The sequence below is a fragment of the Lonchura striata genome, chromosome 4 (assembly GCF_050655825.1).
Source record: "Lonchura striata isolate lonStrDom1 chromosome 4, ASM5065582v1, whole genome shotgun sequence".
NCBI classification, from domain to species: Eukaryota; Metazoa; Chordata; class Aves; order Passeriformes; family Estrildidae; genus Lonchura; species Lonchura striata.
In genome coordinates, this window is record NC_140706.1 from 44,658,057 (window position 1) to 44,679,947 (window position 21,891).

The 21,891-nt window shown below is 39.7% G+C and overlaps 1 long non-coding RNA gene across 1 annotated transcript; it reads left to right on the forward strand.

The window, feature by feature from the left end:
• The first annotated feature begins 4,791 nt into the window (after positions 1 to 4,791).
• LOC146767608 (uncharacterized) lies at positions 4,792 to 20,552 on the forward strand. Its single transcript, XR_014955150.1, has 2 exons — positions 4,792 to 6,923; positions 19,782 to 20,552. It is a non-coding gene; the product is annotated as an uncharacterized LOC146767608 (long non-coding RNA).
• The last annotated feature ends 1,339 nt before the right edge of the window (positions 20,553 to 21,891 follow it).

A 21,891-nucleotide genomic window follows, 5' to 3' on the forward strand; every position in this document is an offset into this window, starting at 1 on the left:
ATGAGAGCTCTATTTCCTCTACAGAGAAAACTAGGGAAGACAGGATGTCCTGCTCTGTGTGGGTCCTGGTCCTACCATTCTCAGGGTTTTCGCTTGGTTAATCCTGCTTTATGTTATTGCAAGCACTGCAAAGGCAGCTGTTTGGATTCATATTATCACCTGAAAGATTGGTTAGGCATTGGAATAAGATGCCCAGGGAGGTGGTGGAGTCACCATCTCTCCAGGTCAAGGAAGTGTTTAAGAGGTGTCTGGATGTGGCACCTGGGGATATGGTTTAGAGGTCATTATGGTGGTGCCGGGTTGATGGTCGGTATGGATGATCCTGAATATCTCTCCCAACCTTGAAGTTTCTGTGATATTTAAAGTTATGTTTAGCTTCTACTGCTAAGTGTAAAATGTATACATTGATGCCCTCAAAGCTTATCTTTTATTTTTAATATAACAGTTTTGAAAACTGTCAAGGAAAGGCAGGTTGGTGCAGCGCTAGAGCATGGAAGATGAGCAGTGATTTCCTCTGCTTCTCTTGAGTTCTCTGAGATGGGGCAGGTGCCAAGATTTTTCTGTGCCACAGCTCACTCAGTGTCATCTTATCTCACCTGATAGGCTGGGAATAATTACAACAGGATGCTATGTGGGTGGATATGCTGTATGTATTTTAGAGTAGTCCAAAAGTTGCTGCTAGGGAGTTTGGCTCTGAAGCTGTTAGAAGCTTTGATATTACAAAGGCAGATTTCATTACCTATGGGAGTCATTGTTCAAAACACTAGTGTTTCATTTCAGAGTTTGTCTGAGCTGACCAAGAGTGGAAAGCAGTCTTGGAAGATTGCTACGCCCAAATAAATGAACTGCTGTGGCAATCTGGCTGTACCTTTCACAGAACAGAAAGTGTGAGAAAGACATTTTAATACAAGTACCTTCTCCCCCTGCCCCTTCTTTGCCAAGTCACCAGAAAAAAAAGTTATTCACAAGTTTGGGTTTCCAAAGCAACAGCCATTCTAGTGATTCAATGACATTTTTTTTCCTATTTTTCTTCAATGAGGTAGAAGAAAGATGCCACTTAGAATCACAGAATGGGTCAGGCTGGAAGGGATCAAGTTGGTCATCTAATCCAATCTCCCTGCTCAAGCAGGGTCATCCTAGAGCAAGTGGCACAGAATTGTGTCCAGATGGTTCTTGAATAGTGAGGGAGACTCCAGAACCTCTCTGGACTATCTGTTCCAGTGTGAACTTCTTCCTGAAAGGAATTCCAGATGTGGTGGTTTTTTTTTTTTTAGTTTTGTCTTTTTGGGGGTTTTTGTTGTTATTTTTGAGGGTTTGGGGTGGGCTTTTGTTTTTGTTGTTTTTTTGGGGGGGTTGTTTGTTTGTTTTGGTTTATTCATTTTTGTTTGTTTATTTTGTTTTGTGGGGTATTTTTGTTTTGTTTTTAATTTAGACTTTTTAAAATTTTATCTTCTGATATCAAGTTTCCACTTAAATAAAAATAGATTTTAAGCCTTCTTATGACACTGTGATAGGATCCAGGAGATATTTGTTCCTTGGAGAAACCCTTGCTGGATCAAAGCATCTCAGCATGGCAGGGCAGAGCAGTACAACAGATGGTTAATGCAGAGAAGTGACACCCAGGGAAAATGCTCCAAGAGACAGAGTTACATGTCCTGTCACTTGTTTGTATACAATAGCATATATTTGCTTATAAATGCAAAAGACTTTAAAGATGCTCTGGAGGATCTGGCTGTCCTCTAGGTAGAGCTGTGATTGAGAGAATGTGGCACAAATGTGCTCTACAGCTCCAGTTTGAATCCTGTTAAAAAAAGGCAGGTGAGGAAATGGGAAATGCCAGGCTATCATAGCTACCTTCAGCTAAATTAGTTGATTTTGCCTTATATTTTTGCCTGATAGCCCCTACCAGCTTGTCCTACCCTGCAGGAAAAAACATTTTTTTTTCTTTTGTGTCTCATTAATGGCTTGTTCATTTGAACAATGGAAATTCAGGTGACTAGAACCTCTACTGTACTAAGTGAATTTGATGTAAATTAGATTTAGTCAAGTTGTTCAGTTTTTTTGTTTGTTGTGGTTTGGTGGTGGGTTTTTTTTGCCTGCTTATTTTTTGTTTTAATAATAGAATCTCTGTGCAGTGAACTAGCTTGAAGTTTTCTGGCTCAAGGGGACTGCAATGTTTTGAGGCATCTTTGCTTGACCAGAACAGAGAACATATGCAATTTCATACAAGACAAGCAGAAAATTTGACAGGTTGTGACATAAGAAATGTTAGCTCCTTCTTTTATCAGCTGGTCCAACTGGAGCACTGCACATCTTCCTTGTTGCCTCTTTGGAGGCATATTCCGTATATGCTAATTCACAGTTGGTCTAATACATGTTTGGTTTTGGGCCATCATTAGTTTGAATTTAATATCTGTTTTCTCCACAGGATGCTCCCCTGGAATTAAGCTAAAGAGGACATTTCATTCTTTTTAGAAGTAATGCTCATCTGAAGTCCTAAGGCCTTTATTCCAGGAGCCTTCCTTTGTAGCTCTTCTTTTAAATAATTTATCCTAAACTGAAGACTGATTCTGAATTACTGCTGTCAGGAAGGATCTTGGTCTCAAACTGACTTTCATTCTCCCCTGCTTATTATTGATTGCCCTGTGACAATTTGTGTGTGACATATATCTAAGCAATCCTAGTCATAAACAGTGCATAGATTATTTATCTGCAAAAATTTGGGCAAAATAAAGTTAATTTTTTCTGTTAGCCACTGTGGTGGGTGTCACTGTAGAGTCAACACTTGCTCAGGGTTTCTGTGCATTGAGATTTGGGAGTCCTTTTTCCTTTTCTTTTTGCTTCCTAGCATGCTAAGAATAGGGACATATCCATGGTAACTGTATGTTATGTCATGGCAAATGTTGAATTTCTATGTGTGTGTCAAACAGTGACAGCTGCATGATACCATTTCTAAGCATTTTCACCTTATGTATGTTGGGCAGGACGAGAAGGTTACTTCATACATTACCAACTTTAAAGTATCTGAGATTCAGCATCCTGCGTTTGTACTTCTCTTCCTGCTTGGCTTTTATCTACAGCTGTGAGGTGCTGGGAAAAAAAGCCTTGCTATTGAACTCTTAGAGCTTGTGAGTCTCTGGAGAGTATAATTAATGTCCTTTGAGACATTTACAAGTCAGGAGAGAAAGAGAGGAGTGTAAATTTAGTCCTACTCTTTATTATTTCTGGACTCAAAAGTCCCGTGTCCTGCTGGTTTTACTCAGAATCAAATGTCACTTGAAAACATCCTGGAATTATTGATAACCTCCAGATTGCTGAACAGGTCTGTGGCAAGTCCTCACTGGATGATCATGTCTGGATGGCATCCCATCATCCCTCAGGGGGATTTGTGAACTATACCCCCACCTTGGTTTTCTCTGAAGAAATAACTTATAAAAGACTTTGTTACGTGTTGATATCAGGGTGTGGAAACGTAAGCACTGGTCAGCCTGTATATTGTCTCAATTTGCACAGGGTCAGGCACTTATTTCTTTGTATGTCTGCTCCAAACCAGCATAGCAGCTGAAATGGTTCCTGCCCTGTGAAAAAATAATTGAATACAAATTTGTTTGTCTTTTGGAACATAGTTGATTGGGTTCATAATCTCATTTTGGGATTGAAAATCTCTTGCTCTGCCAGCCAAATCATACAGGTTAGCAAGGACTACCTGTGGAAACAGCAGAATGCAAATGCAAAGACAATCTCGGAAGCAAGAGCCCTGGTTTATTAGGAGTGCTCCTCCAGAAACTGCCAAATGCAGTTTCAGGGTCTAAAGGGACCCTGATTCTCTTTGGAATGGACACCTCCACAGTGTGGTTCAGCCTCCTGGAGTCAGAAAGAGTTTTCCTTGCTGTTAGGTGATCCTAGGCTGACTGGGATCTCAGCTTGGGCACTTAGCAAGTCTCTTGTAGGGTCACCTGTACTGGACACTGTAGTCGCTGGCTGTGAGCTGAATTCTGAAGTTTTGGTTTTCTGCCATCCCTCAAAACTCCATGGTAGATGAGAAACCCAGACACAATGTTTGAGAAGGTGTTTCAGTTCCTGCTCAACGCCTGGCACAGTTCTTTGTGTTTCTACTTTCTGCAACAGATTTCTTCCAGGCAATTCAAAGAATTGAGGAGCGTGTTGCTTTGTCTTGAAGGGGGGCAATTGCTGCTGAATTTAAAATCTGAAGGGTGCAAATAGTGCTTTTTGTGAGAGGCTCCACTAACAAGACAGCTATGACAAAAAGTATGTTATGACAATTTGTTGTCTTTCGAACTTAAAATATTATTTTAAATACTTTTAAAAACTTATGCTTTAAATTCTTAGTTTTCTCACTGAATGCCTGTTACGGGGCTGGCTCATTTATATCCTCCTACCTGCTAAGGTTTGGTAGACAAAAATAACTAAAGATGGATTTCCTATGAAAATATGAGTATGGCTGTGAATTCTCCTTTGGTTCTGACGGGCTTTTTCTATGGGACATGTGTGTTGGAAATACAATGCCAGTTGGTCCTTCCATTATAGATAATTTTTTTCCTGGTGAAGTACTAGTAGCAGTACAAGTTGATGACCTTCGGCTACTCTCTGTTGCCACTGAGGACACTAAAGGTTTTGGGATATAAGGGAATGTGATAGGCTCTTCTGTGCCAGGGTAATACTGATTAATGTTCAGGGCCAGATATATGGCTCTTCTGACATTTTCAAGGACATTGTATATATAATTTTTAGAATCAGTGCACCTGTTTCCATTCCTATTTACTTGACTGTGGGTCAAGTAAATGGGTCAATTTAGCTAGGACCAGAAATCCTCCAAGTTCAATAACAACACACAAATTTCATTACCCATATTCACTTTTTGTCCCAGACCAGCATTTAAAAAGTAAGCAAGCAGGGAATTTCATTATAATGTAAAATACTGGAATTATTTCTGGACATAATATTGAGACTCTGGGGACAGTATGTTTTTAATTTTTGAAGTACAAGAAGCCTATTTAGGTCATAATTTCATCTGCAATGCTACTTACTCCGTGTAACAGATTTCAAGGAAGACTCGGCTACTTTTTTTAGAGGAGTGTTGTGTGGGTCTCAGATTCAGTCAAAGAAAGAAACTGAGAGTTTCTATCCAGGCAAAAGCCTGGGAAAGTGCTGGGAAAGAATGTAAATAATTCTTTATCTCTCTTGTTTTTCACATTGTTTATAGTTAAGTTCTATCACTGTGCATCAAGCACTCTGCACCAATGGTGGTGGGTTGTTTTCACTTCAGAACCAATTTGGTCCTTGCAGAGCTCTGTATAAAAGAGCAGTGTATTTTGAATAAATAGGAGTTTACTCTCAACAGCCATCTGAATCAGAGCGTCTTCATTCCCGTCCTGCCTCAACAGCAACATGTTGTACTGTACTGTAGAGTGTGTTTGGTATATGGTAGCCCAAACCACATAGGTTCAGAATTTCTTTTTCTGTGTTTCCAGCAATGTTAGTGGATTTACATCTTAGTGTGAACATAGCGTTTACTTGTTTGCATGAAAAATGAATTAATATTTTAGCTTTCAAAGAACAATAACCTATAACCTGTTAATGATTTTTAATACTTTGGTTAAAGGAAAATGAGGAGATAAAGTCATTCACAAGAGTACTTGGCCTGCTGAAATAGGTCAGGTATTACAAACAAATCTCTGAACTGTGATTATGCCATAGAGAACTGCAATGGCAGATCTGAGAGCCAAACTATTGGATTTTCAGGATTCTTTCTGGAAGCACATATGTATAAGGAGATTGTTCTTTGGAAAATCATTGCCACAGATGAGTTACTCAGAGTACGTAATGGTCTGCAGCACCAGAAACTTCCACCTGTGCCCACTGCCCAGTGTTCAGGATGTGACTTACCTGTCTCACAAAGCAAATGGGTGAGACTGCTGATTGCCTGTTAACTTCAGTGCAACACATTATGAGAAGGATGGATGTGGTATTTGATGCTTTTAGTAATAGTAATGCTCTATAGCCTGTGACCTCAAAAGGTTTTAACAACAGCAACTTTCAAAATTATCAAATTAGTTTGGAATGTAGAATCCCCAAGGCACAGACAGATTGCTTTTTTTCTTTTTTTCTTTTTTTTTTCACTGGGGCCAGGACCGTACTCCAGGTATCTGCAAAGGAACAAGTAATAAAAAGAAGCATAAAAGTATTGAAGGGAAGGGAAATCTGATGCCTGCTACTTCCTACTTGTCCTGAGTAATAAAAGCACTACTTTAACCTGCTATAAGAAGACCAAGTGTAAGCTGCTTGAATCTCTTGATGGTTAAGTAAATTATGTGGATGTGTGTGTGTAGATGGGTTATTTAGAATTATATTGTGGATTTAATTTAGACTGATCTTCAAAGGAATATCAACAAATGGTTTCTTTTGCCAAGGGAAATCACCTTTTATTGTCTTTAAATGAGAATGGTAATTAGGAGGAAGTTTGGGTGAAAATTGTTTCTTGGTCTAGCTTGTTACTTCACTATTCACAACATTACCAAAGGGAAATAACCTTGTCCCTATCTAATCTGAACTCATCAACAAGTGCTCAAAAACACATGTGGCTTATTAGTAAAGCCTATAATTAAAAGGAGGAAGGTAAAAACCTTCTAGGACTAGCATGTAATAGGATGGGGATAAAGGGGTTAGCTTTATCCCTTGCTGCCTTTTTACTCTAAAATCCAAATGGATGAGTCCTCACTCAGAAGTGCTGCTCTTCTTGAAAGTGTTTTTTGTCCATGAAGTAGAAGAAAAAATTGAGAACTACAGCCTGAGCAGGCTAAGAAAAATAGTGCTGTGTTCTATGAAGCTGAGAAGCATATAGTGATGAAATACCAAGGTTGCTGTAGCCTTAAGTGGATGTTCATAACCAGTAACATGGAACGGTAAGAGCCAGAATTTAACCTAAAACCTTAAAGTAATAGAATTTGTCAAAAATGTAGCACTTAAATTTTGACAGCATCTGAACACTTAAAGACAGAGTCATCAAATGCCCTTGCATCTCCAAGATGTTTATCTTCCTTTTATACCTTAATAGTGTTGACTCTCATCCTCGCAGTCCTTTTAAGAAAAAACTGCAAATTAATGTATCCCATTTTAGGTGTATGTGATACTTGTGTGCTGAAGTTTTGAAATGGTCCAAGGTGGACTCTGTTGGTAGGACTTTGTGAGATAACGAACCTTTGTCTTCATTTAATATTTATGTTCGTAAACATCTCTTGTCTGTTTTCACAGCAGCATAATACAGATATCTTAAGGAGGAAATGGGGTTTTAATCTTCTGTGTTTTCTAAAATATAATTATTCATAGGAGGGGAGAGGGAGGCAAGGGATATTGTGGGCATTTTAACAGACTTAGCTGTGTTTCTAAGTTGTTTTATCCTGCAAACACAATTCCTTGTTCCTGTCAACTGTGATTCAGTGACTGTTTGAATCATACACAGAGGACAAAAGTGTTTGGGTAGGTGTGGATTTCTACCAGAATGCAGTTTTTGAAACATTAGTGACATTCTTCAAGTGTGCATACTCAGCATAACATATTCATTCTTTTAGCTAATTAAAGCAATTTATTGGGGCATGAATATGCAACAAAGATAACTCTCAAAAGATTTTTCTTTTTTTGTTCTGTCTTGGTTTTGAATGTAGTCTTCTTTTTTTCCCTCATATGCCATTCTAACTACTGGCACATGGTTTTTAGTGTTATAATCTTGTAGCCTGTTTCTTGAATGTCTTTGATTAAAGCTTTGTACTTTTCTGGTGATGGTTATTTCTGTCGGTTTAATGAAAATAATAATGATATTAAAAGAGAGTAACCCCTCCTCTCCAAAATAGCTTTCTCTCTAGCTGATTCTTGTATTTGTTGAAAGAGATGTATTAGGAATTTTAATACACATTGCTTCTAAACCCACATGTATCATAATAGGTGCATTTATAGATAGAAGAAAATTTTGTGAATAGATAATGATGTGGAAATTACAGTGGAGATATCTGAGGGTAATCCATGGGAGTTTTCAACGCTAATAACTGAGCAGGAAGTATAATAATCTCAGGTACATATTAACTATAGTACTTCAATAATTGTGCAATCAAGACATTTAATTGTTAATGGTACATTTTTTTTTTTTTTTGTCTTGCATCACCAGACACTTGACACCCTGGAAAGCACACATAAATATAGAACATGTAAACAGATTTGCTTCATAGAGGCATCTTAATTCAGGTGGAAATTTAGAATAATTTGTATTCTGCTTTTGTTGCTCTTGAAAATTGCTGGAGTACTCTAGATATAAGAATTTTTGTTGCAAGATTGTGAATTGTAGGTGTTGCACTTTTATAATGTCACCCTGTCAGCATGTACCTGATCCAAAGTGGACTGGGAATATTGTTTACAGCTGTTGGACCACATAATGAATGTCTGTAACTTAAGTCTGTGAAGTGATGCCACTTTACACTTGTCTGTCCAGAGTGGGTGCTGTGGTTGCTGAACACTTTTGAGGAAGCAGCAGGCACTGCAGTGGGTCAGGTCCACTGCCAGCAAGAGGCAGAAGACAGTTTAATAATAATACTGTCCACACAGATTGGCCAGCTGGATGCTCCCAAAGCAGGTGGTAGAGTCTTTGTACTTGAAAGAGAAAAAGAGAATGTGAGAATTTTAAATTTGGCACATCATTCCCTAGTAAAAACTTATGCAAATTAGAAACCTCTCATTAAATGCAATCTAGAAGAAGCAGCTTCCCCTTTTATTTGATCAGATTGTGTGGTTTTGATTGAAATAATTTCATTTTGTACTGAGGATTTACCTTTTTATAAATTATGTTTAGTTAACTTAAATGTAATGTGAGATGTCTATCCCCGGTCCCTAGATAACACTGGAATTATACTAGTTACAATTTGACAAATCTGACAAATCCCTGGTAATTGTTATCTTGGTTGAAATCTAATTAATAGTAGCGTAGCATTACAGTCGTACCTCCTCTGTGAAATTTAATAGTCACTTGGTGACTTTCAGACTGTAACTGCCTGGTAGGCACACATGCTGCAGTGGCAGGCTAGGAATGTGCAAATCCCAAACACCCAGCAATCCGCCCTTTACTGTCACCTGCAACACTTCCAAGGAAACTTCTCTTGCACAACGAGGCACTGAAAAGAGCTTTTTTTCCCTTGGGTGAGGGGAAAAAAAAGGGGGCTAATGGAATATCAGTGCACCCTGGGGAAGTACACCTTTATTTTAATTCTCTGCACGTGGCATGTATATAAATTAGAGAGACCTGGTTTATTTTTTCATTTTCTATTTCCAGATCCTCATGAAATATATACTGTTCCATATGTTTGAACCTTCCACTCTCTTTCTGAGCCAAATCACAAACAGAGCTAAATTCAGTAGGAAAATTTAGCTTTAGCTGAACAGTACTAGATACTTATTCTGCCTAAGGAACTTAAGACAACATAGCAGAATAAGCATCTAGTAGTGTTCAGCTGAAGCTAAATTTTCCTACTCTGGGAGTGGAAGGTTCAAGGGATAAAACATGATACAACTATTCAATAAAAGGTCAGAATTTCAATTCTCTCATTCTGAATTCTAAAATTAGTCTGAAACAATGCATGCTGATCATCAAGTTCTCTACCAAAGCAATGGAGTTGACCCAAATTCTTGCAGTATAGGGAAGAAAAAATGAAGATGAGCATTTGGCTGGGGTTTCGGATAACTCACACCATAAGGTCTAGAACAGTCCTAACCTATTTTCAGTGCAGGTGGTTGAAATTTTTGTTTGTAAAGGACTTTCTCAGCCAACCAGACAAATTTCTGTGTGGGGGGTTACATTGCAAGCACAGTGCACAGCAGTCTAGTTAGACTGTAGGAGAGCTCAGCTTTGGAATATGCATCTGTGATCAAAATAGAACCATGATCCACCTAGAAGGATTACTAAGGAAAAAGTAAACAGCAAGAAGGGGCTTTTCTTCTCTAGAATCTGTCCTTGTCTCTGGCTGCTACTGGCTGGAAGTTTAGTTAGTGACTCATTTGATACAGCTGACTGCAAGGAGTAAGCCTGTGGCTTTCTGGATCTGATTCAGACCTGGATGCGCCCTTTGGGGTTCTTTCATTAAGGTAGTGCGGCAGAAAGGAATGCATCATGTGCTATGCAATGAAGTCAAGATCACCTGGGAGCCACGGCAGCAACCACAGCACTGCATAATTGCAATACAATAAATAATACCTGGTAGAAAGTATATGGTCTCCCATGACTGTATTGATAATTTCTCAGCTTATTAGTTGCACATTCAAACTCTAATCACTGCTACACAATATGTTTTTTTTTGCCAGGCCACCTAATACTGAATGCAGTATCAGGAAGGCTGCCTGCTTTTTTGCCTTGTGTGCTAGCATTTTTTGAGGTGATAGAAGTTGATTGGTGACAAGCAACCTCTGTTAATGCAGGTGTAAAGTTGAGTTCTGGGATACTGATAACCAAGGGAAACACTTCAGATAAGCAAGCTTTACATTAGGTAGAAAATGGCATAGCATAATTACTCATGAATACTACCTTTCCCTAAGTAGTTGCATCTGCCCCATTACCAGTTCAGCCCATTTCAGATGTTGGTAGAAGCAGCAGCATCTTTGCAAAAATCTTAGCAAATTAGTTTTCATTTTAGTCCTGATAAACACCAGCCTGAAGTGAAACAACAGGAAGGGAGGAGATGAGAAGTAAATAGTACAACCACTTTGAAAATACCTGGCATTCTTAAAATATAGAAAGCCAAAGAAAACTAGTCACAACCTACAGGCAAACCTAACTTGTCTCTAACACACATCTAGTTTGGAATTTCATCGTGCTTCTGATTGAAGAAAGAAAGACCAATTATCCCAGGAAAACATGGATTGCATTACATATGCATTCACTGCCAAAGGGGGAGAATGTCGATTACTTAACACAAAAGTGCTGAAGCCATTAGTACAGCCTTTTAAGAGTTGAAATAAACATGTGTATTATATGCCTGTAAATCCCAGTGGACAGCACAACTGGTGTCATATTCCACAGTGATCCATTAGCAACATAATGTCATCTAACCACAGGCCACACTAATGGTTTAAATTAGAATGTGTGTGGATTTTTTAATTTATAAAAGACACTGCTGCCTGATTAGAATAACCCTCTTCAGCATAAAGCTGCTGCTCTTGTGATACATCACTTCAAGCAATATCAATGTATGGGAAGGTGTGAAACTAAGCTTTCTGAGTATGCAAGGACTGAGAGTTAAACAAAATCAAATGTGTCCATTAAGTTCTTTATGGCACATAAAAAAGGGCTGAGATGCCTTTAAAAACAAGGGAGACCTAGTGTGAGGCAGGTGACAAAGGATGTACAATGGCAAGTTTGTGCAAATCCATTTTATAGCTGAAGATAATTGCCTCAACTATACAGTGGGCAACAGTGTCCCACTGACAGTAGTGGTGCTAATTGCTTGGGTAGAGAAATTGGCAATTGTCAAGGGTCTGATGCGGAAAAGAATCTGTGTAAAGCAAGACTTTAAAAATCAAAATGATGACCTCAACACAGAAAACAGAGGACGTGTGAAACTGGGGACTGCTGTTCTTCTTTTTCATGATTGCTATAAATGCCTCTGCCAGAGGTATGGAGGCTACTGCTGCGGCTTCAAACCTTTTTGGAGAACACAGCACTTGTACTATACAGCTTCCCACATAATTCCTCTGTGAAAGCATTTCACTAGACAGCTGTGTTACAGTAGGACACTAGTAAATCATTCTCTCCTATGGAGCTGGTGGGCAGACTGCTGGTCTTGATACTGTATGGCTGACTAATAGTACTGAAAGCAGTTCTTGCTTTAAGGTCTTCTATCTGCATAGTACTCTTTCTGTCAGAAAGTGCCTCTGTATTTTCTCTCCTCATCCTCTGTATCACTTATGATCTTGAAAATTCATGCTCATGTTAAGCACGATAAATAACGAGCTGCTTGCAAAACACCTCGTGCATTTGGTTTGGGTTGAAGAGAGGAATAGAAAGAGCTCTCTTCTGATGAGTAGAGGAAGCAGGATGGGGATCTTGTGCTTATAAAATTTACCTGAAATAGTTCTCATTTTTCTTAAACGAGCTGCTAACTTCACCACAGAGTTCCCCTGCCTAGGGTGCTGTAGAGTGCCAGTCAGCTTTGCTCTGATACTTTAGGAGCACTCGTTCTTACTGCAAAGATAATTTGTTCATAATGAGAGAGGTCTCAGTTTAAATGCAGTAGTGCTCTTACCCTGGGCTGGCTGGCCTATTGAAGAGCTTGAGCAGAGCTCACAAATTATTTAGTAGACCACATCCCAAGCTTGCTTTGCTGCTGCCCCAAGAGACACAACTTTTCCTTTCTCAGTACAAACACTGTAGTAGCAGTACCTGTTTTCTAAATGGGTGTTCATGGGCCATTTACTAGAGAAGAACAAACCCGTGCTGTGCTCACACAAATCAAAATTTTTAAGTGCCATACCCCTGAGAGGAGGAAAACTGTAATCCAGTTTGTTGCGTGTAGGTGATGGCAGAGGTTCAGACAGGAGGGCAGGTGGAATTGGGGTGGGAAAGTGGTCTTCTCCAATCTGTATTGGAAAGGAGAGTAAGAAAGCCCTCAGGCAAGTAAAGTATGCAAGTATTTCTGCAGTGAAATAAGCTCTAGGCAGATAAATCCTAACTCCTCACTGCACAGGGTCCCTCTATTGCATTTTGTTCCTCTGAAAGGATTTATGCATTCTGCTGGTTATTCATATGTTTTATGTATATATCTACGCATGTTTTAGTAGGGCCATTCATGGGACTATTTTAATTTCTTACCTATGTTCAGTTAGACTTCCCATATATTACTGTTTATATGTGTCCTTTGGTGAAAGCCAAGCATACCTTTGGAATTTGATCTAATGCCTGTAGCTGAAATACTGGCTTCTCTACAATGAAAGGTGTTACTTCTTTTTAGTCACTTTCTTAAAGCCCAAGCCAACTTTCAGATTGCTTGCCTTTTCCCTGAAAGGAAGCAGAAATGTTCATTTAGTTCTCTTCAGCACAAGGGACAGGTGCTTTCTATGAGAACATAACAAGGATGTTTTAAAAACTACCTGTAGTTGACACCCAGCACTGTGTGATTTCTTTTGGACAAGCTGAGAAGGTTAAATTGCAGCCTTTTGCAGAACTGTGGTACTGTACTGTGACTCCTGGCTGTGGGGCTAACTCTGATTCCTGTCAGGGTTGGCTGGCAGAACTAGAGGAGGCTTCATCAGACTCACGCTGAGCTCAAGTGGTGACACAGTTCTGGCCCTGCCTGCGAGGCTGCTCTGTCAAGTGCTGCTCTGTGTTGTGTTATTTTAGCAGTAGAATAGAATCATGGAATATCCGGAGTGGGAAGGAACCCACAAGGATCATTGAGCCCAAGTCCTGGACCGGACAACCCTAACCAACCTCCAGCATACAGAAGCTGGAAAGAGATACTTTCACAGCCAGCCTTGGATGCTGCACTGGTAGAGGGCATTTCTAATCATGATTCTAAGCCTGCTGTGGCAGCTGCTGTCAGGTGTTGAGCTGCAGGCTTTTGCTGCTGAGGTGTTGCAGCTGCCTTTCTGGTCTACTCCTTCCCTAGGGAACATGTCCCTTTCCATCTAGGAAATGTGCAAAATAAAGCAGGAGATAAAAAAATTAGTTATTCACTAGCATCTCTGACCCTCTTAGGAAGGCTCATCACACTTCACTAGCACCTTGCTTTTGCTGCGGCGGGGGAGATCTGTGACTGCACGGTTTACATTGGCACGCCCAAAGTCCAAGCAGCAGTGGCTGGGTAGAGTTTGTCTAGGCTCAATGAGAAGACGTTGACTGGGTTTGAGCTATGCAGGGAAATGCTGCATTCCCTTTGTGATTTCTGAATGCTGTTTTTTGAAAGCGCTTGCAAAGCCCATTTCATCTGGCTTAAAGCAAATGCCCTGATTTTGCTGTCTTCATCCTTGAAAGCTTCTGTTAGAGTGGTAGGCCTTTCCACGGGGCTTATGTCAATCTCCTTGCTGGTGATCTAGGTTGCAACCTTGGGAACCAGGAATTTTGTTTTTCAAAATGCTGGGAAATGCAAACATGCAAAAGCTCTATTAGCATCTATTGCGAGAGAAAGTGTTAATCTAGCTGAATACAAGTTTGGGTTTCTATTTGATATTGTTGTTTCAGGATTTGGCACATGACTGTGAACAGTCTCATGTAATAGACCTTGTTCTGTGATGCTACCTACCATGTGCACTTTCTGCTTCAGAACCTTACAACCTGCTTGACATTTTCAAAATTACCAAAGGGAGCTGTGCAGGAATTAGACCCCAGTTACTTGAAATGCTTAAAAAAATTGAATAAGGCAGTAGCTCATTCTGAGGTATACCCAGTATATAAGGAACACATCAGAGTTTTCTGTGAGTCTGACATCCCATCTTTAAGTGAAGAATTTTCAAGACTTCACTGAACCTTTTCCTAAAGAGGCTAGATTGCTATTAGTAAAGCAGCTAAACACATTCTTTCTTTCTGGCCTCAGCATATAATCAGTATTCAGTGTTGTTTGGAGTCTTTAACTGAGCCAGAAAATCAGTCTTGCAGTTCTCATTTGCATGAGAATGATAAAGAAATGCATGTTCCTGTTTTTTTCCTTAATTTGACAAAAGTTACAACGGAATTTGCATTTTCCCAGTTAGGGAATTTGTTTTCGCTTGGGTTAAGAAGATAAAATGTCAAAAACTGTGTTCACAAATGGGAATGCAAAATAAAAATTGGCAGCATGGCATCATTTGCTCATCATATTTTTCAATATCAGACATTAATGTGTAATGTAACAGAGGTGAAAATAAAACACTAAAAGTGAACATTTGGTATTGGAACATAGTCGAGATAACACTGATCAATCTTTTTGGTAGTTGTCATGTTTTTGCAGATTGTTTGAATATTCCCTCCTCAGGGGGGAAGCTGATCTACTAGGGAAGTTTGGGATAGCTTGTAACAAGAGCAAATGCCAAGTAGTTTTCTTTTGAGAAATGTTAGTCTGCCATTTCTTCAAGTTCTGATCTTTTCATGGGAGTCATGTTCAAAATGCTTATGTTCCTTTTCCCCACCATGTACAGCTCCAGTGGGAATCCCTGACATGGGATTATTTTAGCTTGGTTATCCACAACTAGAATTCTTCACACATGAAAACAGTGTATAAGAGACAAATTAAGCACAGATTTGGCTTGAAACATCAAAATCAGTCACTGAAGTAAATCTAGAAGGGCAGCAGAATTTTCTTGAAATAGTTTTCTCTTCTTTAAGGGAGTAATCTTTCATCAGATGCCTTCTTTGGCATCTATGGTAGCAGATACTTGAGGTTCTCTGCTTGGGCATGGTAACAGCAAGGAAAAACCAGGACAGGCAGGGGAATTGAGGCTTTGAAACTGCAGTGAGAGCCCAGCGTGGGGTGGGTTTTGAGTGTGAAGCTGATGCGTTTCATTGTGTTTGCTAGAGGCAAAAGGAAAAAGTAAACTTTTGAGAAGCTTGGGAAGCTTCAAAACAAATTTTATTCTCTGGTTTTTATCATAGTGTGGAATGACTCAGAAGTCTTTAGAGACTTCACTTTCTCATCACTGATGAGATCCCCACTAAGCTTTTCAGGGTTGAGTTGCCACAGCTACAGCTGAGCACAATATGAGATCATCGGTGTTATTTTTTTTACCATTGATTTTGATTGACTTGCCTTCAGTAGTGATGTATGGGACTTTCTCTTCCATAGTAGATTCCTTCCAGCGTAAGACTTGGAGAGCCTTCAGTGCCCTCACTGTAGCTTTCACTGGAGTACCAACTTAGCAGAGACCTCTCAGTTTCAAATGACGTGATAGATTGCTATGGTGACAGTTCTGTTGTGCAAAGCTGCCAGCAAGGATGGGTTACATTTAAATGAAATGAATTAAAATAAATGAAACCAGTGCATTGTTTTAGTTTAAAGCTTATTAGTGGTGAAGTAGTTCCTTTTTGAAACCTGATTCTATTGAAAATGGGACAATAGATTCTACAAATTCTACAATTATTTTTTGAGTTTAAGAATTTTATATCTCCTTATGGGGCCCTCTATCATGTTTGTACTTTCTGTTTTGAGCTAAGGTGCAACTTCAGAAGCATCCTGTGAGTCTTGGATCAATTATCAAAATAGTAAATCATCAAAAATGAAATTGTGTTCTTTCATTTCTAAGCTGGAATTTTCCACTTTCAGTTTCTATACATTTGTTTCTCCAGTAAGGATTTCCCTTATCAGGGATCTCCTTATACAGACAGGAGAGACAGTTTCGTACTTCCTTTCTGCTTTTTCCAGACTTTAGCTTATTTATGTGGGCTTTTTTTTCCTAGAATTCTGCTGGTATGGTATGCTCCTTGTATTTCCCTTCTGCTTAAGTAAGGGCACTGGGACTACACAAAGCATTTCAGGTAATTCTCTGGCCACTTCCTCAATCATGCCTTGTATCTCCTGTTTGAAGACCTGGCATTTGGATTATCTGTCTGCCATAACTATGGGAAGTTTTTGTTCCATTTCTGTCTTGTGGTCTTTGGTCATTCCATCCATGGCACTTTATTTTAGGATTTTGTATTCTTTCCCTTTTTTGCAACAAACATATTTTGCCATGCATTTGGTTTGTTTAACAATCCCTACCATTCAAATGAATCATCTTATTCGGAGATCAAATTCATCTATGTAACAGACACATTATTATTAACAAGGCTTCCAGTTTCAGTGCTGCGTGAATCCTACTTGCAAGGATTTAATAATGTTCTGAAGGGAAATGACACATTGTCATTGAACATTTACCACTTGACTTTTTTTTTTCTGTGCTCTACTGCTGCAGTAGTTTCTGGCTTATGAAGTCGCAAAGGTACTTATTTTTCTGCATTGCCATGTAAAGCTAAACCAAATATTCTGGAGTCCTCAATGGCTACAGAAAAATATCAGAAACATAACCTTTTTTACCTTGATTTTTCATACCAGTTTCTACTACATATAAATCAATGTCAAGCTTATCAGCCTAGGCTTTGCCCAGATATCTTCTTGGAATTTCACAGAGAGGTGCAAAACATTTCAGAATACATTAGTAGTACACATTGAGTAAAGGCACTACTAATACATGAATGAAGGACTACTGATATTAATATCTGTCTTTCTCCTTATGAACCTGTATTCTAATCACTCCCATCCCCTGAAGGGCTGCTACAAATAAATAGATAGGACAGAAGGGACTCTACCCCCACCAAAAATAATTAGGAGTAAAAGAGAACTGTAACTGTATGATGAGTACAGTCTGTCATATGTATGCATCTGACATGTTGTCTTGTTTTATTTGGAGGAAAATGACATCAGGTGAGAAAAAGATATCCAAAAGATAATCCTCTTTGGCAGTGGGGCTACCTAGGCTGTCACATATGTAGAGATGACTGAAGCTTTTGCTGTGGTCTTCTCCCAAATCAATTTAGATAAATTTAGACTGAGATTTGGTGAAGGTTGTCAGGAGGACTATGATGTGATGAAGGGAAGAGAGAGACTGCTGAGGGGTGAGGTGTTCCTCAGCTTTCATTAATGACCCAAGAGAGGAAGTAAACAGAACTTGAGCCAGTTTCACAGATGCTGCTCCATTCCGAAAGATTGAGAATGCTTTTTGGAGTACAAAAAACAATGCAGAGGGGAATTAGTGGGATTACCAACAAGGAGAGAAGATGGAATAAAAATGTATAGTCTGGAAGGAAGGAATATAAAAAGCATGCATTTGTCTACAATCGTAGACATTAGAGGAAAATCTTCAGCCACAGGAATGACCAAGGAAATGTCTATCCTCTCGCCAAACTGAAAAGATTGTTGGAGTGAAATATGGCCAGTCATTCTACAGTATTTCTGCTGCTGGTCAGAAGCAGAAGCATACTGTGGACAGTGGAGCAAGTAAAGTGTAAAATGAGCTATTTCCATGAAAAAGGAATTCTTTAATCAGCAGCTCTGTTCTGTGTGGCAGGGGAGTGAGATTGTCTCAGTCTTTATGTGCCTGCACAGGACATTGCTTTCTTGGCACCAGCCATCCGCCCAACAACATCAGTTATGTGAAAACAAATGTCCTGGCCCTGGCTAAAGGCTGGGCTGGCCTCTGCTGGTCCCATGGAGGCCCTGTGAGCAGGGAGTCATAGCAGAAATCTCTGGGGACACACTGATGGCTGGTGATGCTGCTGCTTGAGGTGCAAGGATAAGGTGATGGAGAGATTCAAGGAGGTGTTATGTATAGCTGTAGAACCAGTTCCTCTTATTTGCTTTTGATTTGAGCATCTCTGGATTTTTCCCAATGTCCCCTAGTGTCTTTCTTGGGGGAGATTATGAACAACCTTTTTTCCTTATTTAAGTTTTTTGCTTTCTCCAAGCCTCCTCTTGTTTCTCTCCATTCCCCTATCCCCTTTGCCATGCCTGAAGAGTCCCATTCTAACTGTGAATTCTTTGAATGGAAGCTGTTCTGTTACCTTTGATTGCCTTTTTGCCCTTTTTTATTACTGTAAGAATACTTGGGAATATTTTGAACAGAGACAAATGGAAGATTCTCTCTTAATTACCTCCAAATATTTATTTACTGTTCCCTATCAGTGCAAATTCAGATTGCTGAAAATTGCCTAGATAAAAGATTAGAGCAGAGATGGTCAGTTTCCATATCCTACAAGCTGAGTACCCAAAGGCTCATTTGGCAAAGCGCTGCACAAGAACATGAGAAATGAGGGCAGAGAAGAACTGAGGAGCTGATTGCAAGTGGGTATCCTGCTGCCTCCCAGGGCTTCATCCCTTCCCTTACAATAAGGGAGGGAGGTAATTGCTTTGCAGCAGGCTCTTGAAGCAGCCTTTGGCTGTTGATCTCACAGATGCTCTTGGGTCACTTTTCCTTGCAGATATGGATCGAGATTTCCTGTGCTATGGTGTTGCAGAAGTGGTACTTTACATTTCTGTGATCTGTTGTGCTGGACTGTGTTTTTAAGGGATTTTAAGAGCTGGATTTGGTCTCTGACAGTGTATCTATGACCCAACCTGCCAGATTTGTACTCTGTGTGCTCAGATGCAAGCATGTATGGCATACTAACATACTGCTCCTACATTGCCTAATTTTAAGATTATGGAAAAGCATAAAGTGCTTCAACTAAGACAACTTATTTTTGCTCTGTTTTGCAATCTACTGCAAATATATTTGGCAAACCTACTAATCAATGTTGACTAGTCTGCTGTGGGCTGTCTTATCTGTGTTTGACTATCTTGTCTGTTATGATTTGTTGAATATAATTTTGTTTTGCTATAGCCTAAATCTCAATGAAAATTCTTTACATGTCTCCTCACTCAAAATGGGATTTATTGAGGGTGATAGAAGAACACTTATAATGTGCAGTGTACTGAATGAAAATATGCTCATAGTACTCACACTTGTTTTACCTCTGCTTTGGTAAAAGGTTGCAAAGAGTTTGAATTAAGGAGACAAAACTGATGAAAAGCGAACAGAATGCAGATTATGAAGGGATGAAGTAAATTGTCTTTTGCTTTGCTTTATTTCTTTCAAGACTGAGTATTTTTTCTCTAAGCTGCTCAGTACTTAGGAGGTTGGTTTCTTCTGAACCCTTTCTTTTTGTAAAGAAAACTAGTTCAGCCAAGCTTCTGAGGTTTGAGCCTCAAACAAAACAAAAAAATAGTTTTGCCTGCTCTTGTTTCCAGTCATGTGTCGCTGCTCTCTGGACTGTGAGAAGAAGAGGCTGTGGGCAGAGCAGTGCAGCTGCGCCATCAGGATGCTGCTGGGCAGTGCTGACGAGGAGAAGCTGTGCTACAGTCCTGCCCTGGCCTCAGCCTTCCCTCCCCTGCTGGTGCCTTCCTGCCTCATTTGCTCTCTTATGGTTGTGAGAGCTGACACAGAGACTGTCTCTTGCTAGGTGAGGGTCTTGGAAAATGAAATCTTGAAGTGGAGGTATTGCTGTACAGTAAGGGAAAAAGAGAGTACAGGGGAGCTCTGACATTAATTCCATCTGGCAGCCCTGGGGCTCTGAATTGTTCACGATTTGGCAAGATTTTGTTGGTACTCAGAGGCCACATAATAATGATAATTATGCTTTTCTGGACCTTGTTGATACATTTTCATGCATTTATCATTCTATTCCTTCCCCTCCTCTCTTTTATGGCTACTGCATGACTTAACTTGTTACTCTTAAAAGTCTAGCAATTTTTCAGTATAGGTGGTAAATTGCAAGTGCCCTGTGCATTTGTAAACAATTCAAAATAGTTAAAAAGGGTCTTTAGTTTAAAAGAAGAAACCAAATCAAAACTAAATGAAAATCCCCCCACCCCAATCTCTCCCCAACAATATTCTTGCCATTTTGCTTTAATTTTTTTATATAGCATGACTTCAATTAATCCTAAAACTTCTGTGTAGCTGTCATCTACACAGAAAGCTGGTGGTGTGTGAGATGTGTCAAATAAACAGAAGCGTGCAAAGTGGCCACACTTGGTCTCTCCAAAATCATCATCGTTCTCTCTTGCTGTTACACTGTGCTCAGCTGTGCTGTGTCCTGCAGCAGTGTCCCTTCCCACATTTGTTGAGAGCACCATCCAGTGAGGCTAACTGCTGTAAAAAACACATAGAGAAAATGGCTTATTTTCTGCATAATACAGGAGTTTGGAAAAATCTGCTTCATTTCTTCTTTTTATTAATAAAAGTAGACAAAAAAAAAATCTACTTATCTTCAACTAGGTTAGTCCATGGTAAATGGTCTCCTTCCTTCCTGGAATAATGTTATTAGCTATATTCTCTAGAAGCAGGCTGGTTGTGGCTTCTTGCTCTGCTCTGTACTGTGGCAGCCTCATAGTTTTGGGTGCCACAACATAAGAAAGACACTGAGCTGTCAGAGAGTGTCCAGAGGGGGACAATAAGGATGGAGAAGAGCCTTGAGGGGAAGCTGTGTGAGGAGTGGCTGAGGTCACTTGGTGTGCTCAGCCTGGAGGAGAGGAGACTGAGACCTCACTGCAGTCACAATTCCTGGTGAGGGGAGTAACAGGGGCAGGCACCGATCTCTTCTCTGTGGGGACCAGTGACAGCACCTGAGGGAATGGCCTGAAGTTGTGTCAGGGGAGGTTTAGGCTGGATATCAGGAAAAGGTTCTTCACCCAGAGGGTGGTTGGGCACTGAACAGCTCCCAGGGAAGTGGTCACAGTACCAAGCCTGACAGAGCTCAAGAAGTGTTTGGACAACACTCAGGCACCTGATGTGACTCTTCCAACTCAGCACATTCTCTGACTTAAGAGCCAGGCCTTGTATCTAAAATGCTTTGTATCTATCTCGTAAGATAGGTTAAGAAGGTCAACAACCTGATGAAATGTAAGACAAAACACGTAGAGACTGTGCTTCCATTTCTCAGTCTGTTAAAGTGAAGGAACAGAAGGCTTGCAGCCTAAAGCTTAATTAAACAAGTACATTTTCTGCTAATGTATTTGAGAGAGGAATTGTTTTGTGTAAGTGATAATAAGAGAATTCCCTGTTAGAAAAACAAACCAGAAAACTTAGAGAAAAAAAAATTAAAGAAAAATAGCTGTCAAATTATTCTGAAAGCCACTGGTTACATGTCAGTCAGAGGATCTTGCTGCTCATGGCAACAGCCTTTACTGACACAAGATTAGAAGCTGCTTTTTCAACTGTCATCCAGGAGTGTACAAGTAATTGATTTTTAGGTTCAACTGCCAAACAAAAAACAACAATAATAATAAAAAAATTTCCTTGATTTGATAACATGTATGTCTTCCCCCTCATCCATATGGAAAACCAAAATTATTTTATGTG